The sequence below is a fragment of the Sceloporus occidentalis genome, unplaced genomic scaffold, assembly GCF_023333645.1.
Source record: "Sceloporus occidentalis isolate IW3139 unplaced genomic scaffold, rSceOcc1.0.p SCAF_5, whole genome shotgun sequence".
Classification (NCBI taxonomy): Eukaryota; Metazoa; Chordata; class Lepidosauria; order Squamata; family Phrynosomatidae; genus Sceloporus; species Sceloporus occidentalis.
The window spans coordinates 4,410,232-4,434,152 of NW_028316985.1; the positions used below are offsets into that span (position 1 = coordinate 4,410,232).

At 42.6% G+C, this 23,921-nt stretch overlaps 1 pseudogene; it reads right to left on the reverse strand.

The window, feature by feature from the left end:
* LOC149311603 (uncharacterized) overlaps positions 1-23,921 on the reverse strand; it is a 119,889-nt pseudogene that overhangs the window by 16,849 nt on the left and 79,119 nt on the right.

Consider the following 23,921-nt stretch of genomic DNA (forward strand, 5'->3'; position numbering starts at 1 on the left):
CCCCTACTTACTGCCATACTGGCCCAGGATTGTCCTAGAGACGAACATAAATCTCTGACTGTTTTGTTCTCTCTTGTGAGGATAAATCATTCCCCCTACTCCCAGTTTTCTCCTTGATGAAGGAGAAAATGGAGACTTCTCCACAGTTTCCCCCTAGTATTCAAATCCAACAAAGCATTGCAGGAAATTATTCTATATCGAAATGCAGTGGGCCCTTGGTATCTACTGGGGTTTGATTCCAAGACTCCCCACCCATGGATGCAAAAATCTATGGATGCTCAAGTTCCATTATATACAATGGCATGGTAAGTTGGTGTTCCTTATATAAAATTGGAATATCAAAGTTTGCTATTTGGAATTTATATATTTTAAAATATTTTCAAACCATGGATGCATGAATTTGTGGATATGGAGGACCAGCTGTATATGTGTTTTCTGGCACACACACAAAAAAAAGGATTTTGTGCAAAACCTTCCCCCAATTTTTGCTATCCTCCTCCCATTCCCCACATGGTATGTCCCCTATATCTGCAGGGGATACATTCCTGGACTTAGCATGGAAATGCAAAACTGTGGATAATAGTGAACCCTACTGAAATGAATGACTTGAAGTTGACCATAGAGTTGTGTTGGAGGACCTAGAGATTTTTAGAGACAATACTTCTCTAGGCATTTCTAGGTCCTCCAATGTGACTCTAAGGTCAACTGCTGCCAGAAGCATGCTATAGAATTGTCCTGGAGGACCTAGAAAATGCCTAGAGAGAACATACTTTTTTTTGGACATGGGTAAGTGAAACTACATATACTGGTGCTGTGGATACGCAGTTCATGCTGTATATTTTTGCCCCAAAAGTATGGTTTCAACAACAACAACAACAACAAAACTACACACAATTTTTGCCCAAAAGTATATTTCTAGAAACGGTGGTTTTTGGGGAAGGGAGTCCATCTAACTCACTATCATTTATGCTGACCAATAGCAACTTCAGGCAGTAGCAGTTAGTGGCTTCTGCATCAGTAAAATTTTGAATTCACTCCAGGTTTCAGCCTGATCAAAGAACTGTCCAAGGTGCTAAAACTTATTCCCAAGACTGGTTCTGCTGCCTAAAGCCTAGAACAGAGTCATTGTCCAACTGTCACAGGAGCCACTGATAATGGTTTCAAGTGCAATTCTTTTCCAACATCCCTAGAAATGCAGGGATTGAACTTGGGACCTTCTCCTTACAAAGCATGCAGTGCTCTTCCATTGAGCCACAGATTTCCCGCAATCTCTCCACAGCTCTGCTGGTTAACTTACCCCATTCCTGACATGATATCCCATAATCGTGTCTCCAAGTCCAAGAGCACCAGGAGAGCGAACCTATGAAACCATAGCAAGATATGAAGCCACCTGCTATCCCACCAAGACCTTCTGGGATGGGAATTATAAAGGGAAGGACTTTACCGTCAGGTTTCGGTTCTCCACCATTCTTCGAACTCGGAGGCTGCTTGTTTCCTTGCCATTAGCAAAGGCACCAGTGCTTTCCTGGTTGAAGGAAGATGCACAGAGTTAAGAGAAATCTTCATTTCTTTGTTAGAAATCTGGTATCTACTATTCTTTGTTATGAGCTGAGCATCTGAGTTTTATGCAATGAGCCAAATTCTACTTTGTAAAGCACTGCTGAGAATCAAGAGGCGCACTGCTCCTGGAAGTTAATGTGGACTCCATTCTCCAACAGTTGTCTACCCCTGAAATGAATAAAGCCATGGCTCTAGGCTTTCAAGCAGGGCTGTTACAAACAGGATCTCTTGGACTTGCCCCCACTTCCATTCTTATTTGCCTTCAAATCAGTTTTGATTTATGGGGACCTTCTCCTAGAGTTTTCTCAGCAAGATTTGGCATGAGCCAACAGTGTGATGCAGCAGCTTTAAAAGCCAAAGAGATTCTAGGCTGCATCAATAGGAGTATGGTGTTCTATGATTTCTTCTTTACAGGAGATTTGCCACTGTATTCCTCTTAGTCTGAGAGACTGTGTGATATGCTCAAGATCACCCAGTGGGTTTATATGGCCTGGTGGATATTCAAACCCTGGCCTCCCTGAGTTCTAGTTCAACACTAAGCCAAGCTCGCTCTCAAAATATGTGCCTTCAAGTTGCCTGTCAACCTACAGCAACCCCATAGATTTTATAGGGTTTTCTAAGGCAATCAGTACTCAGATATGGTTAGCCATTGCCTTTCTCTGAATAGAACCTCTACCACCTGCTCCTTCTTTGGCATCCTTGGTATTCCTTCCAACTAGATGCCTCCATCCAAGTACTAACCAGGCCCGACCCTGCTTAACTTCCAAGGTCAGATGAGACCTGGTGCCTTCACAGTATTTAGACAATTCTCTCATCTAAGGAAGAAGACTGTGGCTGCATCCACACTGCAGAAATAATCCGGTTTGAGACAGCTTTAACTGCCCTGGCTCAGTGCTAGGGAATCCTGGGAACTGTAGTTTGTTGTGGCACCTGAGCTCTCTGACAGGGAATAAGGCTAAATGTCTCCCAAAACTACAGTTCCCAGAATTCCCTAGCATTGAGCCAGGACAGTTAAGGTGGTCTCAAAGTGGATTATTTCTGCAGTGTGTTTTGGACATAAGTCTATGAAATGCTATAACCACTTTTGCTCAGTTAGTCTCAAAGGTGATACAAGATCCCTCTGCATATTGATATTCCAGACTCACATGGCTATGTCTCTAAATTTGCTCAACATACGGTTTCTATATGTCACTGTGAGAGCCAGCATTGCATAGTGGTTTGAGCACTGGACTACGATTCTGGAGATCAAGGTTTATTATTATTATTATTAACCTTTATTTATAAAGCGCTGTAAATTTACACAGCGCTGTACATACAATCTTTTCAATTGGACGGTTTCCTGCCCTCAGGCTTACAATCTAAAAAGACACGACACAAAAGGAGAAGGGAGTGGTGGTGGGGAAGGGGCCTCTCTAGTAGGATAATACATATAAAATACATAGCAATACAGGAAATGATTCAATAAAACAGACAACAAAAGAACATAAAATAGCAAGTGACAATTATGCAATGCCTGGGAACGCTTCTCTGAACAGGATGGTCTTCAGCTCCATTTTGAAGCTGGTTAAGGAAGTGATGGCCCTTTTGTCTTGCGGGGGAAGAAGGTTCCAGGAGTGAGGGGCAGCAAGTGAAAAGGGGAGAATCCGAGATGGGGCAGAGGAAATCCTGGGCTGGGACAGCAGACCTTGATTACCAGAATGGAGGGCCCTGGTGGGAAGGTGAGGAGAAAGAAGGTCTGATAAGTAAGGAGGGGCCAGTCCATGGAGGGCTTTAAATGTTGACAGCAGGAGCTTATACTGAATGCGGAAAGGGAGTGGGAGCCAGTGAAGGGATGCCAACACAGGAGAGATGTGGTCAGAGCAGTGGGGGTATGTGATAATGCATGCAGCTGATTAAACAGATTAAAGGACGGAGGTGAGAAAGAGGAAGCCCAGCCAGGAGGACGTTACAGTAATCAAGTTGTGAGATCACTAGGGCATGGACCAGGATCTTGGCAGTAGAGGCGGAGAGATATGGTCGGATTTTGGCAATATTGCATAAAAAGAATCTACAAGCCTTGGCTGTGGTCTGGATCTGAGGGATACATGACAGAGAAGAATCAAAGATAAAACCAAGGTTTGATTCTTCTCTCAAGCAGAAAAATCCATTGGGTTACCTTGAGCAAGTCACACTCTTTCAGTCTCAGAGGATGGCAATGGCAAACTCCTTCTGCAGAAACTTGCCAAGAAAACCTCATGATAGGTTTGTTTTAAGGTCGCCATCACTCAAAATTGATTTGGAGGCACACAACAACAACAACAACAACAACAACACTATAGACGCGATGACACATAACTGCAATAACAGGCTGTTAAAGCCCACACTCCTAGCTATGGGATGGACAGTTACCCCATAGCTGTAGGGCAATCCTCAGCAGAGTCCTGAAGGAGTGGCAAGTGCTTCATAAGCTCTCAGCCTCTGAACATTAGTCTTGCTTTGCTTTTGTGTGTTCAGCAGCAACGTGATGGAAAATGGCAGCAGGGGGAAGGAATTTGTGTACCTTACAAAACTCTTTGTTGTGTCATCCTTGGTTCCCTGTGTGGCAAGCAATATTGGCAAGCAGCATGCCAAGGCAGCCACAGGGTGTTGTGCACTGAATGAGGAAGTGTCCCTAGATAAAGGACATGATCTGGAAAAGAATAGAAGTGTTAAGCCAATAAGGCAGGAAAGAGAGATCGGGGGTGGAAGATGGCTAGCAGAGCTGCAGTCTGGAGCCAAATGTTAGAAAGTGTGTCATTAATTCATCTTTCAAGGATGAAAAACTCCAAAAAGTACAGAACTTGGGAAAGTGACTTTTTGGACTACATTTCCCAGAATCCCTCCTGTAGATTGGGGTTTTGGGGGAGCTGTAGTGCAAATACGTTCCAGTATCATTTCAGACTGCTTAGTCCCAGGAAAAAAGGTTTTTATTACCTTGAGCAGTTGCAGCAGCCAAGCAACACACAGCCAGCTCTCAAGACTGGATTTGTTGGCTTGTTTATTTTTTAAAAAATCTAAATTGTGAAAATGCAAAACTGAGCTCTTTAAAATATTATAAGGAAGAGCTGGTTAAAAGGCAATTCAAGACCACTGCAGCTGCAGCAGGTGAACATGATGTTACCACACCATGTATACCCCACATTATTTTGGGGTACAAATATTTTGTAATATTTTGTTATAATAGCAGTTACAGAGAAGCCAAAAAGCATGAATGGGGAAAGGTCAGATGGCCTTTAAGTGAACTTCTGATGACTGGTCATACAGACTTGAGGGCATGTGGAAAGGACCCCCTACCTGTATGGCTGTGAATATTGCTGCTTCTCACCCCCTGCCATGTGCATTTCCTCTTGAAGGTCACAGGACAAAGGTTTGTCAGCCTAAAGCATTAAGTCAATCTTTCTGATAACCCCATTGTCCTTTCCCGCACCTGATCCTATCTCAAACTCCCTGGGGTTGCCCTGATCTTATTCCTGCTTGATTAAATCGATGTCACTATCTTCAACCAGAGGTTTGTGTCCAGTTCTGGGCGCCACAATTCAGAAAGGACATTGAGAAACTGGAACAAGTCCAAAACAGGGCGACTAAAATGGTGAAGGGTCTGGAAACCATGAAGCCCTATGAGGAACGACTCAGGGAGCTGGGGATGTCTAGCCTGGAGAAAAGAAGGTTAAGAGGTGATATGATAGCCCTATTTAAATATTTAAAGGGATGTCATATTGAGGAGGGAGCAAGCTTGTTTTCTGCTGCTCCAGAGAACAGGACCTGGAACAATGGATGCAAGCTACAGGAAAAGAGATTCCACCTCAACATTAGGAGGAACTTCCTGACAGTAAGGGCTGTTCAACAGTGGAACACACTCCTTCCTCGGAGACTGTGGTGGAGTCTTCCTCATTAGAGGTCTTTAAGCAGACGCTGGATGGCCATCTGTTGGGGATGCTTTGATTGAGATTTCCTGCATGGCAGAATGGGGTTGGACTGGATGGTCCTTGCAATCTCTTCCAACTCTACGATTCTATGATTTTATGAAGTCAAAACCATCAACCAGATGGGAATCCCATTATTTTTGGGATTCCCGGAAAATCAACTCAAACTGCCACAAGTCAAGTTTGGCCCATACATACCCCTGGTTGGGCACTCCAATTTTAGTCTCAGTTGGTGTCCAGCAGACATGCTGTCGGGTTCCAGCTGAAACTCCTCAGATTGCTAGCCGAACCCAGTCCTGGGTAATGATCGAGTCCAATCCACTCTGAATCCATTTCCTATATTGGAGCCTGACTTCTGGAACTAGTAAGCATTGCCCATAGCAATGCTTTAATTTACTATCCACTACAGTGGGCACTGAGGTTAGGGGCACAGGACCCCCGTGAAAGTGGAAAACCCGCAAATAAAAAACACTATGTTTTTAACCTGGGAGAACACCTCTCTAAGAATCGCTAAGTACTCCAGCACAATTCTATGGGCAACATCTAGCAGATGTTGAGCATTGAATCATGCTGGAGGACCTACAAATGCCCAGAGAAGTGTTTACTCTAGTAATCTCTAAGTCCTCCAGCACAACTCTGTGGTCAATTTCCAAAAAAATTGTGTGGGAGGACATAGACAATCTTAGAGATAACATATTAATCAAATCCACAAAAGTCAAAGCCAGAAACGTGGAGGGCTGATTGTATTGTCTTTTATAGCTTAGTCCTTGTATAGGTGTGTATTTGTGTGTGTAAGTGCTTTGTGTGAATGTTGACATCCCTCTTATTGTTCAAATAAAACTGAGTTATACTGAGTACTCTGGATAACTTGTTTTTTTTAACTAGTAAACGTAGGCTGAAAAATCCTGGTTCATGTTAGTTACCCTGGCCCTCTCGCTACTCATATTGAGCTAAAATAATTTCCTCATTGAACTCAATTTTTAAGTACCCTCTTGGGACCCCCTGCAATTTAGGGAACAATGAAGAAAATAGGTTTTTGTGGGTTTTTTGGTCTATGTGGCCATGTTCTAGAAGAGTTTCTTCCTGACGTTTCACCAGCATCTGTGGTTGGCATCTTCAGAGAATGCTTGCCTGGAAAGGAGTTGGGTATGTACATACTGTGTGACCCTGATTGGCATCTTCTCTGAAGATGCAAGCCACAGATGCTGGAGAAACATCAGGAAGAAACTCTTCTAGAACATGGCCACATAGACCAAAAGACCCACAAAAAACTATGGATGCCGGCTTTGAAAGCCTTCGACTCCACAATGAAGAAAATATTTACAAATGTAGAAGAGAGCAACAAGACGGAAGCTTGTAACTAAATAGGCCATAGCATGGGCAAGCTAGTGTATTGACAGAACACCACAGCTGACAGGGTGCAGTTGAGCTTTAGGTAAGGGTGACAAGTGTGTGACCTGCAGGTTCTGTGAAGGTGGCATCCTTGGGAATCCCATCGATAGTCCCAAAGACATGGTACTCATAAAAAAAAACTATATACATGCAGTTGATGAAAAATTCACCAAATAATACTGTTTCAGTGCACAACTATCCCTAAACAGTAGGAACCCTCCCACCAATACTCTGAAAGCAACTGGGAGTGAAATCATTTCCAATGAGCCAAAATGGTAGCTGCAGTGCTCCTCTAGGGCCCCAGCGAAGGCCAAAATGGTGTGGCATGCCCCTCTGAATACCGAGCATGGTGGCAGGGCATGACAACAAACCAAGAATGAAGAAAAGCAGCAGAATGACACCATGGAATGTGGTGGTTTGGCACACAAATTGACCAATGCCCTTTGCAAAATAAATGGCCAGTGCAGTCCAACACTCAATCAACTATGTGCATCCAGCTTATGCCTCAGACAATGGCCAGAATTCTGTTCAGGGCATACGCATGCCTAATTCACATTATGCACAAAAAGTCTCCATTGTGCAACAAATATCCTCACTGCAAAGGAGGACAAGGCATTAGAGAATGGAAGACATGCAAAAAATGTAGGACATTACAAAACAACCCCCCCCCCCCAAAAGCTCATATTAATGTAAATTCGGGCTTCTTAGTCATGCCCCAAAGGGAGGACATTGTGGAATTTCTCCTGGACAGATGGCTGAAATGGAGGACATGTCTTGGAAAACAAGGACCTCTGGTCCCCCTGGCAACAGATATATTCTGCTAATAGTGGCAGAAGCAGAATTGCACAGACAGCATGTTCATCTGCGCCTTGTCTTTGCAAGACATACATTGTGCACTACCTGTTGCGGTTGTGCATCCTATACTTTGCATTGTGGATGAGCATACCACACAATGTGCAAGTTGTACAATGTTCACTACCTGTGGTGGTTGTGCACCTTATATATCACATTGTGATTGTACATCCCAACTTTGCATCGCAATTATGCATCTGATACCTTGCATTGTGGCTGAGCATCTCATACATTGCCAAGAAAACTCCATGATAAGTCAGTATAAGCCAGAAATGATTTGAAAGCACACAACAACAACAACAACAACAACAAGTGAAACACGTGCATGATCTCCCCAAGCCATGGCTCCTTTGCTTGCTATGGACTGATTCAATTTCGCTTGCTATGGACTCATTCAACTCACAAAGTCATTCCGCAGAAATTGGTCTATCGCAAGGGATTACTTAGGCTATTTCTTGCTCTTTGTTTATTACCCTCATTATTATGGCTGGTTATGGAAGTCCTTGCTAAACTGTTTTATAGCCCCATGGTTTAATTTAAAAAGGCCCTCAATTAAAGAATGCTATTGGCTCTAATTTCCCTATATAAACATCACTCAGTAGGGGCTGTGCAGATTATTGAAAACACCTCCAGACTTCGAAAGGGAGAAGAAGTTGATGGGAGGAAGGGAATTTGGGGGCTTTACGATTGGTTTGGATTGATTATTTTTATCTATAATTAATGGGAGATTTAAAACTGTTGATGGTAGGAGAGGGGATTATGAGAGAGAAAGGCGCAATAGACGTGCGCTCTGCTTTCTGGCTGCTTGAGCAAAGCTGGCACATTTATGAAGCCACTGGTGGCATTTAAGAAGAATGGGGAGGAAACTGAAACAGTTTGAGACCGCTTTAACTGCCCTGGCTTAGTGCTAGGGAGTCCTGGGAATTGTAGTTTCTTGTGGCAACAGAGTTTTCTGACAGAGAAGGCGAAATGTCTCACAAAATTACTGCTCCCAGAATTCCCTAGGGCAGTTAAGCCAGGGCAGTTAAAATGGTCTCAAACTGGCTTATTTCTGCAGTGTGTTTTGGACCTTTGCTAAAGATGCCAGACTCCCTTCAGTGTAACAGTAGGTGGTAAATCTGCTTTGAGTTTTAGTATTCAGCTGTTGCCATGTTGCAGAATTAATGCAGTTTGACACCACTTGAGCCATGGCTCAAAGGTATGGAATCCTGGGATTTGTAGTTTGTGGTGGAACTGGAGCTCTCTGACAGAGAAGGCAAAAGGTAGGGGTGTGTGTGTGTGTATACGTGTATTTGGTGCAAGACAGCTCTATTTTGTGTTTAGATTATTTGGGTCGTTAAAGTGCATTATTTCTAAAGGGTAGATGCACAACTTGGAACCACAACTCCCAGAATACCCCAGCCAGCATTAGTTAGGGTCTCTGGGATCTGCAACCCAGAAAATAACTTTTCCAAGCTCTGGGTTATTGAATAATGCTGGCCAAATATACAAATATAACTCCTTACATTCCCACTTTATTCAATGATGTGCCTGCCTAACTCGGAGTTGTGTCTGTTGGCTACCCTCTAGTGGATGCCGTATTAATAGGCGACTTTGATTTTATTCAAGTAAAATGGGAGGAAATCATGTGGCCCTCTAATGCTTCTAGGACTGCATGGCCTGGCAGTCCTAGCCAGCATACTCCATGGCAAAAATGCTGGGAGCTGTAGTCCAAAAACATCTGGAAGGCTATATGATTTCCAGTCCTGAAATCAAGTATACCTGGCTGGGAATTTGTTGGCTGTTATCGTTGTGTGCCTTCAAGTTGTTTCTGACTTTTGGTGACCCGAAAGTAAAACTATCATGGAGTTTTCTTGGCGGAGATGTATAACCACAATGTAAGGCACAAGTTGCATAATTGCAATGCAAAGTATAGGGTGCACAACCACAATAAGTAGTGCACAGTGTGACCTGCTTTGTTGTTGTTGTTGTTGTGTGCCTTCAAGTCATTTCTGATTTATGTGACCCTAAACATATTATGGGGTTTTATTGGCTCGTTTCTTCAGAGTGGGATTACCATTGTGTCTTCTTGCATGTCAGGAAGTTGGACTGGATGACCCTTTGGGGTCTCTTCTAACTCTAGGATTCTATCAGATAAAAGGAAAAGAGTAGCAGAAGGGGATAAATTTTTAAAAGACAGTACTGGAATGTCATGGCTGTTGGCTTCCATTTTAGCAGGACAGTTGTTGTTTTTGTGTGCCTTCAAGTCATTTCCGGCTTATGGCAATCCTAAAGTGAACTCATCATTGGGTTTTCTTGGCAAGATTTGTTCAGAGGAGCTTTTAAGGGATTCTCCTTAGAGAATTACACTTTCTTGCAGACTTGAGGTCTGCGGTCTTGAATATTCACGGAGGGACATCCTCCGTTAGTTTCAATGGGGTGCGCACTCATGGGCACATGCCCCATTCAAGCCTATGGGGCTTGAATATAGGCGAGTCTCCATTTTCACGGTGTGTGTGTCTGGAATGGATCCCCCACAAAAACAGAGGGCCATCTGTACTCCTTTTTAAGGTTTAATCTAGATTTTAAAGGAGCTATCCAAGCTAGATAGAAAAAAATAATGTCATTATCTTAGATTGCTCCTTCCATGTTGTGACCATGCCATTGGTTTGGCTGTTTCCTTTTATTGTGCACACATGATTCCTTTAGTCCAAACAGCAAGGGAGCTATTGAAGGCTCTGCACCCTATTGCCAAAACAGGTTAAGCACCCCATATAAACTTCACATTTAAACCCAGAATATATTCAGCATCCCACTGATGTGGAAACCACCAGCCTCCATGGTAGCAGAGATGGTTCCCAACTGTCTCCACATTATGCTTTCTGTGTTTCCACCTTGTTGATTCTTGCTTCCCTTTTCTGAATGTGTAGTGAATTATAATAGAACTACATCTAGTCCCTACTGCAATGTAGATTTGTGCATTTTCAATGGGAAGTCCAATAGCCACTTCATGGTTCCTCAACTAAAATAAAAATAAAAATAAAGAGATAGCTTATCCAGAAATCCTGCTTCTCACCATCATTCCAGAATATCTTCTGCAGAAAGCCTAACACAAAGGAGAACTTCAGTTGGACTCCTTGGAATCCACCAACCTCTTTAGTTACTTGACTGGCCTCTTTCTCCTTCTTCCGCTCCCCTCGTCTTTTCTTCGTAGGCCCCAGAACCTCTTTGGATGCATGTTCTGAAGAACTGTCTTCCACCTCTGGCTCAAGAATAGGGGGCATCTTCAGAGACAGAAGCAAATAAATCATGACAGGAGAACAGAGGTGCTAAGGAACTGGAAGGGGCTGAACCTGCATTGGCTCAATCCCACCATTGTTCACCAATGCCATTTTGTCTTCTGAAGATGTACACAAGAGCATTGGTGAATAACAGTGGGACAGTAAAGATGTGTGTGTAGAAGGTGTACATTCAGAGTGTTGTATCTGAGGACTCACAACATACTTCCTGCAGCTGTGGTGGCCTAAACACAAATAGGGAGTCCATTGAGGACTTTGGTGAAGAAGAGATTTCAGTGATGGGTGAGGGTCAATATTCAACAGAATGGGGTGCTCAGGGGACAGTTTTCTCCTGCTGTGGTCCTCCAAGAGCATGTTTGGCTACCAGAAATACTGAAACAGCAGCAGCAGCAACAATAGAAGATGTCAAAGGATAGATTAATGGTGCTATATAAATAAACAACAACAACGGCTGGAATTCACTTGTTGTTTTGAAAAATTGCATTTTGAAATGTTAAATGGGGGGGGGGGGGGCTTGCAACCTATCTAGAAGGCAAATTGCTACTCCCAAAGACTTCCAAGAAATGCAATTCACTCTCTATTTTTGGCTCCCAAAAGGACAGCTGAGGGAGTTTGGAGTGCTGCTTAAAGAGCCTTGGATCTACACGTTATTATATTTATTTATATCCCACTTTCCCCCCCAAAGCTGGAACTCAAAGCGGCTTGGCCCTAGGGTCACCCTTTGCTCACCCTTTTAGGAGAATCTAATAATTGGGGAACTCCTCCAGACTAAAAAATTACATTGGTTCCAAATGTTGACCTACTGAAACCACTTTGCATACTGGGAAGAAGGGAGTGGGCTTTCTTTTTTCCTAAAGAAAAGGCTAAAGCATAAGGGAATAAACAATTTCATTAAGCTTTGGACAGCATACATACTGTCGGTGGGTCTTCATCTGTCTTCCTTATCTTTGCGTTCTCTGTCATCTGAAGAGATGTGTTCTCCAGAGTGTGGAACTGGGACTCCAGATCAAGCAGAATTGGGCTGAGTTCCAACTGAAGAAACAGAATAACCTTGTTTTGGTTGTCAAAGGAGAGATTAAGCTGAACACAAGCCAACCACGTGCCAACATAGTTTCAGAGTGTATTAATGAAAACATCATTTTTAAAGAAACAAGAACTGCACCTAGCACTGGTGAGACCATATCAAGAATCCTATCTTAAATTTCTGGGCAGAAAACATATTTGCTCCCTCTCCCACATGACAGCCCTTCAGATACATGAATATGACTCTAACCCATACCATTTCACTATTTTCTTCTCTTGGCCTAATACACTCATTGCTATTGGGAAGAGGATCATGCAGGCCCCTGGGGTTGTTGGGTTGCAAGACCCAGCAGTCCTAGCCAGCAATAGCAGTGGTGAGGAAAGCTGCAAGATGCTGGGAGAGTATTGGGATTGCGCCATGATAAGACAAGTGAAAGAGAGCCAATAGTGTAGGGCTTTGAGTGTTCGACTGTGATCCCAGAAGACCAAGTGTGAATCAATGCTCAGCCATGACCCACTGGATGACCTTGGGCAAGTCAGCCTCAGAGGAAAGCAAGGGCAAATCTACTATGAAGAAAGCTTGCTAAGAAAACCCTGTGATAGATTTGCCTTAGGGTTGCCATAAATTGGAAATAACTTTAAGGCGAACAACAACAACAACAACAACGTAAAGGGATCTCGTTGTTGCTTTTTTTGGGTATGCTTTCAAGTTTCTTCTGACTTATAGCAGTCCTAAGGTGAACCTATCATGGCTAAGAGTATGTACCTCACACAAGGTCATCCACTGGATTTCCATGACTGACCAGGGAATTGAACCCTACTCTCCAGTGTTATAGTCCAGCATTCAAACCACTACATCACACTTGCTCAGGGAGTGATCTCAAACCACTGTAACTGTGTGGTCCATCAAGAGCAGCATTATATATCATGCATGGAGTAAGCATCTATAACCCTTCAGGTGGTTTTTTTTGCTTGGAACTTCCATCATCTGTTGTCAATACAGCCAAAGAGAGGGATTATTGGAGCTGCAGTCTTGTTCCTTTTTATCCGGAGAGCCAAGAAGGTTTAAACCTGGAGACTTCTTTATGTGAAACACATCCTACTCTAGCACTCAACAACAAACTGTTCCTCAAATAGCAAGCATCTCATTTACAACAGCAGCAGAGAATCATGGGCCCTCCAGATATTTCAGACTTCAGCCAACCAGCAAGGCCAATGGTGAAGAATTATGGAAGTTGTACTTCTCCTCTGCACCTTGGTAATCTCTATATCAAGAGAGTGGTGAGATAGAAACCATCCACACTGTAGAAATAATCTGGTTTGACACCACTTTATCTGCCATGGATCAAGGGTATGGAATTCTGGGAGTTGTAGTTTGCTGTGGCACCAGAGCAAAGCACAACAAACTACAGTCAGCCCTCCATATCCACAGATTTTATATCCACAGAGTCAAGCATCCATGGCTTGAAAATATTTTAAAAATATATAAATTCCAAAAAGCAAAGCTTAATTTTGTCATTTTATATTAAGGGCACAATGTTCCTATGCCACTATACTTTACCTCTCCTTCCACCTCCTTTCTTGTTGATACTTCTGGAGAGAAAACCCCTTCTTGAGACTCCAAAGTGGCATTTTCAGCAACTCCCCCCTGAAGTAAAACGTTCTCCTCCTCAGTTGTGTTCTCTCCTTCTGGATATTCTGTTGTCTTCATAGTTTCCATCAGGCCAAGGTTTATGTGACTAGTTATTTCAGATACTCCAGCATGACTATTAATAGTAGTTGCAAATGTCTGTTCTGTAACAGTCTAATGAAATAAGAAAGCACAGTTCATGAGACTTAAGGGAAACAAGAACCGGGCATTGAGCCAGCTGCTGTTATCTCCTAAGAAGGTTTCATGGCTGAATCATCGTTTATCTAGTCTGAATATTTTTTTTAAAACCATCAATGGGTTTTCAGAGTGCTTTTAAATAATTTTCTGGATGGTTGTTGTTACTAGACAGAATCCTGTTGGTGACTTAAGTGTGCATAAATTCCTCAAGGAAGCAGCTGGGACATTTTTGTCATTTTGTGGGATGGCAAGATTCAGTTCAGGGGCATGGAAGTGGAGTATGGTGCCACTGTGCATCAGCTGCGCACTCTTGGCCAATGGCTATCTTCAGCAGCTGCCCTTGCTGAAACTGGCATTAATAGTCATTCAGTTGTGGAACATTGCATAGCACAAGAATTGCATAGCACAATGAATATGTAACTCTGGACGTAGAGATTTCTGCTATGTAACCATTATGATCATAAAGAAAACAAAATTAACAGAAGAAATACACATATTCAATCTAGACAATGAGGAAATTGAAACAGTCAAAGAATTCCCATATCTAGGTTCAAACAGTGAGCAGCATGGAGACTGCAGCCAAGAAATAAGAAGACTAGCAATGGGAAGGGCAGCTATGAAAAAACTGGAAAAGATATTGAAGAGCAAAGACATACAACCGAGCACTAAAGTCAGAATTGTCCAGGCCACTGTGTTCCCAGTTACGATATACGGATGTGAGAGCTGGACACTGAAGGAAGCAGACAGAAAGAAAATCAACTTATTCGAAATATGGTGCTGAAGAAGAGTACTTAGGATGATACCATGGAGAGCCAAGAAGACAAACAAATGGGTTCTTGAACAGATCCGACCAGGGCTCTCCTTGGAAGCAAAGATGATCAAGTTGAGACTGTTGTACTTTGGCCAAATCATGAGAAGGCATGGATCACTAGAAAAAACAATAATGCTAGGAAAGGTGGAGGGGAGAAGAAAGAGAGGAAGACCACAGACCAGATGGATAGACTCAATCAAGGGGGTTATTATGGGCAAGGGCTTGCAGGATCTGGGCAAGACTGCAGTGGAGAATAGGGATTCTTGGAGATGTCTCATCCACGGGGTCACCGTGAATTGTAACCAATGCAAGGGCAGCTAACTACAACAATAACCATTATATAGGATCTAAGACAACCTATGATTATTTCTGCCATTGTATTTTAAGATTACTGTATTAACATATTGTGGTCTTAGTGGACTCTGTTCACTTTAAAACCATTTCAATTCCCTCCTGAAGGAGAAGGTCTGTCTAATCATCACTCAGAAATAAAGCAGTTTGACACTGCTTTAAATGCCATACATGTATGCATATACATATATCATCATCATCATCATCATCATCATCATCATCATCATCATCATCATCATCCCATCTTCTCCCCAAAACAGGGACTCAAAGTAGCACACAATTTTAAAAATACAATACAACTAAAGACATGCAACAAGTGAATATTAAAATAGAATCAAACTATTTACAGTATTAAAACAATTCACATGACAAGTTAAAAGAATAATCCCCATGCCTTTTCTTTAGAAATTTTCTGTTTCAAAAGGTTGTCTGACAGCAAAGTGAAGGCTGTTTTGGCTTCCCTGGAAAAGAAGATCCAGAGTCTGGGAGCAGCCATAAAAAGGCCCACTCTTGTCTCCCCAGCAGTCAGGCTGGCTGGAATGAGAGAAGGGCCTCTCTTGATGATCTTACAGCCCAGGCTGTTATGTTATGCTTTTGAAATGATTGTATACTTTTTGGAATCAATGGTGTTTTCATATGATTGTTTGTGAAATTGAGTTTTAGTTTTTTTACCACCAGGTTTTTAAACTCTGTCTTGTTTTAACCTGCACCACCATGGTGTAGTACTTTGAGTACAGTGGAGTGTTGTGACTCTGCAGACCAGGGTTCGAATCCAGCCTCAGCCATGAAATCCACTGGGTGACTTTGGGCAAATCACACACTCTCAGCCTTAGGAAAGGCAATAACAAACTTCCTCTGACCAAATCTTGCCAAGAAAACCCCATGATAAGGTCATCTTAGGGTTGCCATAAGTTGGAAATGACTTGACGGTACACAACAACAACAAGGCCACCTTGGGTCCCATGGCATGGGAAAAGCAGGTTGCAAAGCTAACTGATTTTCTGCACAAGGTGAAGAGGCTCAGAAAACACAGTGCCCACCTCCCCCCTGTTTCTACCCAACACAATATGCTACAGATTGCTTTCATTACCGTTTCAATAGTGGAAGGTGGTAAAGTAGAAGAAGTCAAAAGGGTTTCCACAGCTTCTGGGACTGGATATTCTAGATTTGGACTGAAATCTTCTCTGGGAAAGTCTGTGGTGCTAGCTGGATTCACACTGGGAACATCACACTTCACTGAAGTCTGCATGTTGTAGACAAAATAACACTCCAAAGGTTACTAGGCAATCTGGCTGCAGTTAGGACAAGATGAAAACTGACCATTTAGGGGCTCTTATGGAGACCTTGTGAAACATCAAAAACCAGACTATTAATTAGGCCCTAGGTTGGGAGAAAGGTGGGATATAAGAAAATAATAATAATAATAATAATAATAATAATAATGATGATGATTAGTTGAAATACATTGAAACTCTACTAATTACATTAAATATTTATTTTATTTTCATACCCTAAACATCGAAAGAAAGAAAGAAAGAAAGAAAGAAAGAAAGAAAGAAACTCCACTGATTCGTACATGTTGAATTACCCTCATCCAGAATTCCAAAATCTGAAATGTTCCAAAACCCAAAACCCTTTCCTTGGGTGGCTGAGGTAGCGACACCTTTATTTTCTGATGGTTCAATAAACACAAATTTTGCTTCATGCACAAAATTATTAAAAATATTGTATAAAATTACTTTTCAGGCTACGTATATAATGAATGTTGCCTTTAGACTTGGATCCCATCTCTAAGATATCTCATGATGTACGCATGTGAGAATACAGGAATTCCACCCCCCCACCCCAATCCAAAATCTGAAACACCTCTGGTCTCACATATTTTGGATAAGGGAGACACAGCCTGCACCAGCTTTACAAGATTTTAGGAAAGAACCATGTAGACCTTTGGATGTAAAACTGGCCCTGTAAAAATCCATCATGAGTTTATTTTTGGGTTATTTTCCTAGGGGGAAATCACAGCTGCTCACATCAGAAGGAGTTGCAGAATCAAATAAGGCACTGTTTGGGAAGATGGGGGACTCTCCTTCTGTGGAGATCTGTAAGCAGAGGTTGGATGGTCCAACCAATTGAGTTTTATCTGTCAATTCATGCAAGGCAGGAGATTTGGGCTAGAAAAACCTTGTGGGTCATTTGTATTTGTATTTTTATATTAGGTTGTAATCCCGCCTTGATCTACCCGGGAGAGGCGGGAAAATATAAATCAAATTATTATTATTATTATTATTATTATTATTATATCAAGATTCTGTGGGGGGATTTCTCTATTAGCCATTTTTATCCTTTCATTTTCTTCCAGAAGGGGAAGAGATGGATCATTGTAATGACTTTTGTCTGTGTTAGATATGTGAGGCTTTCCTTGTGTCTCCTTTTATCTTCAAGTTGCCATAAGTCCCACTCTTGGGGAAAAGGTGGTAAATAAACCAAGATACTGATTGAATAAGAGCCAGTGTAGTCGAGTGGTTTGAGTGTTGGACTACAACTCTGGAGACCAGGGCTCAGTTCCCAGCTTGGCCATGAAACATACTGGGTGACCTTGGGCAAGTCACAGTCTCTCAGCCTCAGAGACGGGCGACGGCAAACCCCCTCTGAAGAAACTTACCAAGAAAACCCCATTTACCTTTGGGTTGCCATAAGTTGGAAACAACTTGAAGGCACGTAACAGCAACACCAAAAATTGATTGATTGATCCCTATATCTCAGGTTTTGGCATCAAAGTATCAGAGCCTGGAATAGTCCTAACCTGGCAATCCTATATTAGGTACATGTTAACATACCCTCCATTTTAAAATACCCTCCAATTGTCCCAACTTGGCAGGGAAAATTTAAATTAATTCTCTGTGATCCCATTTTCTAAGCTGCTTTTAAAATCTCCCAGCTTCCCTCTTCTGCTTCCCTTTCCCCCATGTTTCCCCAGCTTAATTTAATTGCTACAAACTGAGTTCAAGGCACAGAAGTAGTTTGCATTCAATGGACACAGCAGGGGGAGAAGAACAAAGGGAGGCAAAAGCAAAGTGCTGCAGACTCTCCTACCTCATTTACCTTTTTTTGCCCTCTTGATCACACTCCAGTGTTGTTTGGCCTCATGTGTCTTGGAGTTCGTCCATAAAATGTTGGTGGGCATGTTTTCATAGAAACCAGAGTGTTTGCTTTATTAACTTAAATCTACAGTCTTTTACAAACTCTTGGGGTACTCACCACCTGCTCTGTGAGTTGTTTGGGACCTTGTTTCCTCCTGGAAGCTTTCCCCTTCCCCTTCTTGGAGGCAGCTATTTGTTGGGTCACAATTTCAAGTCCCTCTTGAAGGAGAAGGTCCATCAGGTCCTTCAAAAGAGCCAGCTGCAGGTTAAAAACAAAACAAAGAGGGGGGGGGATTAGGAAAGGAATCATTAGTGGAGGAAGCCTACAACAGGGGTAGAGAAAGTATGGACAATATGTAGCCTCTACACCATTTCTATAGCCCCACACCAGGGGGCTATCCAAAGCCTATCAGGTGGCAGTTAGCAGTACCATACAGCGATTGAAATGATCTAGGTTAGTTTGGAGTAGGGAGGTTAGAAGTAGGGATTTGCAGTCTCTGGGTAAATCACTGACAAGCATTTAAAAAATGGTAACACGACAGTTAGTTTGTAGTGTGCCCCCATAGAAAAAAATGAAAGTTGATTAGAAACACTGAATCCTATTGATTAGTCCCAACTAGAGTAGGACCATTGCATCAACTGATGAATTACCTTTCAACAATTGATTCAATGGTCCTGCTCTAGTTGGTTCTACTCAATGGTCCATCTCTAGTCAATACATAGGTAAATCCCATTGAATCAATGGCCTGGTACAGACTGCGCAAATGCGCCATGCTGGTGCCGATTTTAGGGTTGCGGACCGCATGGCAACTGCACGGTTCCTAACCCTAGCACGGCGCAGTGGTGTAACAATGGCAGCATCCCGTGTACTTGCGTGCTGCCATTGTGACATAAGCACTGTGCGTCATCCACATGGCACCACAAGTTGCTTACATCATGAGTGCACCATTGGCACACTCGTGACATGAGACCTGCGGCACAAAAAGTACCCATTTTTTCCAGGTTCTTTTTCCTCTGGAGGGAAGCCATGTGGTTTGGCGGCTGCGGCTTCCCTCTGGAGGGAATTAGGCCACCAGCAGACTGCCCTTTTGGGCCAGTCTGTCCCATGCCAATAAATTTACTGTTTGGGACTACCAAAAGGATTGGCAGGTCAATGTTTAGAGAATCTGCTGTGTAGTGCATATCTGACCAGTGTTTTAACACACACATTTTACTCCAGAAACCCAGGTTCCCAAAACTTAATTCCAAAATCAATTCTAGAACAAGTTTTCTCTAACAGTTAAAGTATCCAGTTTGTTGCTATCAGTGGATTACGGACATACCTTGATACCATAAGCTTCAAAAAGGCTTTCCAGATCCTATAGTTAGAACAAATCACAACAGAATACAAATAAGTAGTCTTGTTCATCTTATCAGTGCTATTCTTGTTGTGTGCCTTCAAGTTGTTTCCAATTCATGGTACTCCTGATGTGAACACGGTTTTGGAATACCACTAAATATTCCTATGATGAAAGCGTTGGATAAAGAGTTGGCACACAAATATGGAAGGAAGAAGCATGCACATAATGGCTGTAATTAATATGTTCCTAGGCAAATGTTGTGCTTCCCCCTTTTTTATTTAAGATAACTGGGGGTGCATCTCCACTGTAGAAATAATGTAATTTGACACGATTTTAACTGCCTTTACTGTCAGGATTTGAAGGGTTAAAACACAGCACACAGGGAAATGCTTGATGTGTGTGTGTTTGGCCATGAGCCTTCAGCAGAGTGGCAAGGCTGATCAGCACAGCTGAAGCTCATTGTGTCAAGGACTCTTCAGTGTCCAAGTGCACGTAGCCATGGATGATGAAACATGTGTCTGGATTGCACAGGAGACACATGACATGGCTACACACCTGAACTCACTGGGTTTGGGAGACCACATGGTCTGGAGACTATGGCGGGTTACAGACCGCCGCTTTGCGGTGGTCTGCCGCTGCCGCCGCTTGCTCCGTGCGGGAGCCGCAGCAGCCACACCGCGCGGCTCCCGCACGGACCGAAAAAGAAGCTCCAAAATGGAGCTTCTTTAAGTGGCGCCTCTATGACGTCGCGAGGCGCCAGGGGCGGACTCGCGATGTCATAGACGCTGCGACACGTGCGGACGCACAGCGTCCGATACGTAAATATGGCAGCCGCCGTGTGGAACGGCCGCCACCATATTGTACGTACAGAATACGTACTAGGGTTAGGGGGGTGCGGAAGCACCGCCCCTTCCTAACCCTAGTACGTATTCATTACGTACTAAATGGCGGTGTGTAACCCGCCTATATAAGCCCAGGGGTTGCAAGGGTGTGGTGTGGGTTTGTAGAAGGAGTTGGATTGGTATGTTGTGGAGTTTGAGAGATCTAGTTTTGTATTATAGCACTGTGAATAAAGAGCACTTTGGGGACTTTTGTTTCTCTGGTGGTTTATCAGAAGAAGCTACAGCATCGGTTTGCTGTGTGTCCCTGGAGGTTCCTGCATTGCTGCAGTTCCTGGAAGACAACCAGTTGCTGTCATCCCAATTGGACTCTGGGAGCCACGCTTCGGCTTCTGGAAATTGCCAGCTCTGCTCCAAGGGTCTGATTTAACCCCAGGACTCGTCTGAGTTGCTGACAAGGGTTGTTGGACCCCAGCAGTTGCGCTGATAATTACTCCATCCAACAGAATCCTGGGATCTGTAGTTTTGTGAAGCACCAACACTTTTTAGCAGCGAAAGTGAAAGACTACAAATTTAATGTTAAAACTACAAATCACAGAATTCCATAGGATGGAGCTAACAGTTCTTAAAACGATATCAAATTGCATTATTTCTGTAATGTAGAATCATGCAGTCTATGGACCGCAAGTCACCCTTGTGCCCCCTTAAATCCTTCTGAACCCCAACAACCCCCAAAAGACTATTGACTCCCTCTCCCAATTTTTTCAGGCAAACAAACAAACAAACAAACAAACCATTAAAAACCCACTTGGATATATGATTTTTCTTTAAAATGTTGTTATGGTCTCCCATCAAAAAAACAAAACAAAACAACAACAAAACAACAACAAAACCCCAAGTAGCAGAAAATAACCTTCCAGACTGGAACAGGTTCCTGAACCTTACTTCTAGGTGACCCACTGAGGATCCCACAGAAGGATCCAAATATGGCTGTCTGATCCCTGATGCATGTCCACCCCACTAGTAAAATACCATGCGCTTCAGCACTCTTGTTATCACAACCATAGCTGAAAAAGCAGTCCAAAGGCTTGGTAAGAACAAGTTTCATCTATTTGGCAGCTGCAGCATGGACCCTGGACACTGTGGGCCCTGGATTTTGTTATTGGCTAGCAAGATGAAGCAATCCATTATGAACGTCAACTATCTTCTGATAAGACTATCTAAATCAATTGTTCTCAAACACTGGTCCTTCAGATCCTTTGGACCTCAGCCCCCAGAAATCCCAACCAATATAGCTAATGGATAGGAATCCCAGGATTTGAAGCCCAAAACAACAGGATGACCAAAGTTTGATAACCACTGGTCTAAATTACTACAGAGGACTGGAATATAGGCCCTGACTGTACACACTAGAACATTAGAAGGGCAGCCTGGAGTATTCTGGCCCTGGCACTGCCCTGGCCTGGCACTCCGGTTGCGATGCTGGGTGGCTGTTGATAACACTGTGCCACCTGCTACTGCTGTAGGTCTCCTTGTTCTGAGGTCAAAATATGGCATCCAACATCATTCACATGGCTGAGCACCTTGTTCCTACTTCAAAGCAAGCAACCTGTAGCAATAGTGGTGTAGGCACCTGGTATTACAACGGAAGATCTGGAGCAAAAAGTGAGGGTTTTTTGTTATGTTTTAAGGAGGCATAGCCCAGTTCCGATGCTAAATGGGCCAGACAGCATCCTGACTGTTCACACCAGGACCAGGGTTTGGGCTGTGTGTCATCCAAACTCCCAGTCAAGAAGACCAGGGGATGGAAGGACATTTGATTTGGCCAGTGCAAACAGGGTCATAATCTAACTTTAACTTTAAAAGTCAATTCTAGATTAGTGCAGATAATGGACCCACACAATTTGGGTTTGGTGTGGCCCTTTGGTGGCATGTTTACCCCCACACACACACACACAAACAAACAAAATAAATGACACAGCTTTAGTGGCCTTGGGTCTGGTAACAGAAGAAAGATGGATTAACATATTAATTAAAAAAAAAACTCTACAAAGACAGTGCCTAAGAAATAGAAAGCTATCCAAGCCATTGAACTGTTATCCTACTACTGCTCCATGGTCAGCCTACCCTGTCAAGGATGGATGAGGGTTTTTCATCATGTTGGTCAATATTTTTCTTGATTTACCTTGATATTCATCTCTTTCCCAGACAGTCCAGGTTCTCCCTTCGAATAAAAGAAAGAAAGAAAGAAAGAAAGAAAGAAAGAAAGAAAGAAAGAAAGAAAATGTAAAGGTATCATCCATCAATTCATGGAGAAATAATAAATAAATAAATAAATAAATAAATACTTTTATTTGGATCCTGCTTTTTGAAAAAAAACAATCAAAGCAGCGAACAACATATAAAACCATACAATAATGTACATATCCCCCCCACTAAAACAGAATTAAACAAATTGAGATTAAAATTACATAATTAATATTGAAAATCTAATAAGCACAGCCAGTTATAACAAGACCAAGAATATCCATGATATATGGGGGTGATTACTATATTCAGTTGGCCACAGATTTTACATGTTTGAAGGCGACAAATAGACACTTAAATTAAATGCAAAAAATGCTTTTAAAGCTGTCTTCCAGGTTAGTGTTATCCATGATGAATGTCGCTGCCGAGACCATATGAGTTGGGAGTGTATCATCCCCACGGCCTGTTTATTTGATATTTTAATAACATGGTAAGAAACACTGAAGTGGAACACCACTGATGTGCCTGGATGTTTGCTGTTATCACACACACACACACACACACACACACACACACACACACACCCTCCAAAGGAAAACCCTAACAATAATGGTCAGGAAGTTGGAATAACACAAAAAGCCTGGCATCCCAGTTGTTAGTCAAAACTAGAGTAGACCCAGTCAGCCAACTGTTGAACACATAAATAAATCTAATGGATTTAATTGGTTTATTCTTTGTTGTTAACTGTCATCAAGTTGACTTTGACTTATCATGACCCCATGAATGAGAGATCTCCAGCTTGCCCTCGACTTGTTCAGGTCTTGCAAACTCAAGACCATGATTTCTTTGACTGCACTTATCCACCTGTAACGTGATTTCCTTCTTTTCCTACTGTCTTATTCCTTAGCATCATTGTCTTTTCTACTGAGTTATGTCTTCTTGTTATATGTCCAAAGTACGACAGTCTCGGATTAGTCCCCTTGGCTTCTGAGGAATCAGTTCAGGCCTGATTTGCTCAATGACCCATTTATTTGTATTTTAGCAGTCCATGGCATCTGGACAACTCTTCCCCAGCACCACATTTCAAAGGAATGGATTCTTTTCCTATCTGCTTTCTTTACTGGCCAGATTTCACATCTGTGCTTAGAAATAGGAAATATGATGCCACGGGCAATCCTGATCTTAGCATTCAATTATATATCTTTATACTTGTGGATCCTGTCTAGTTCCTTCATAACTGCCCTTCAAAGTCCTAGTCTTCTGATTTCTTGACTGCAGATTCTATTCTGAATCAGTCAGAACTCAAACAGAATTTAGGC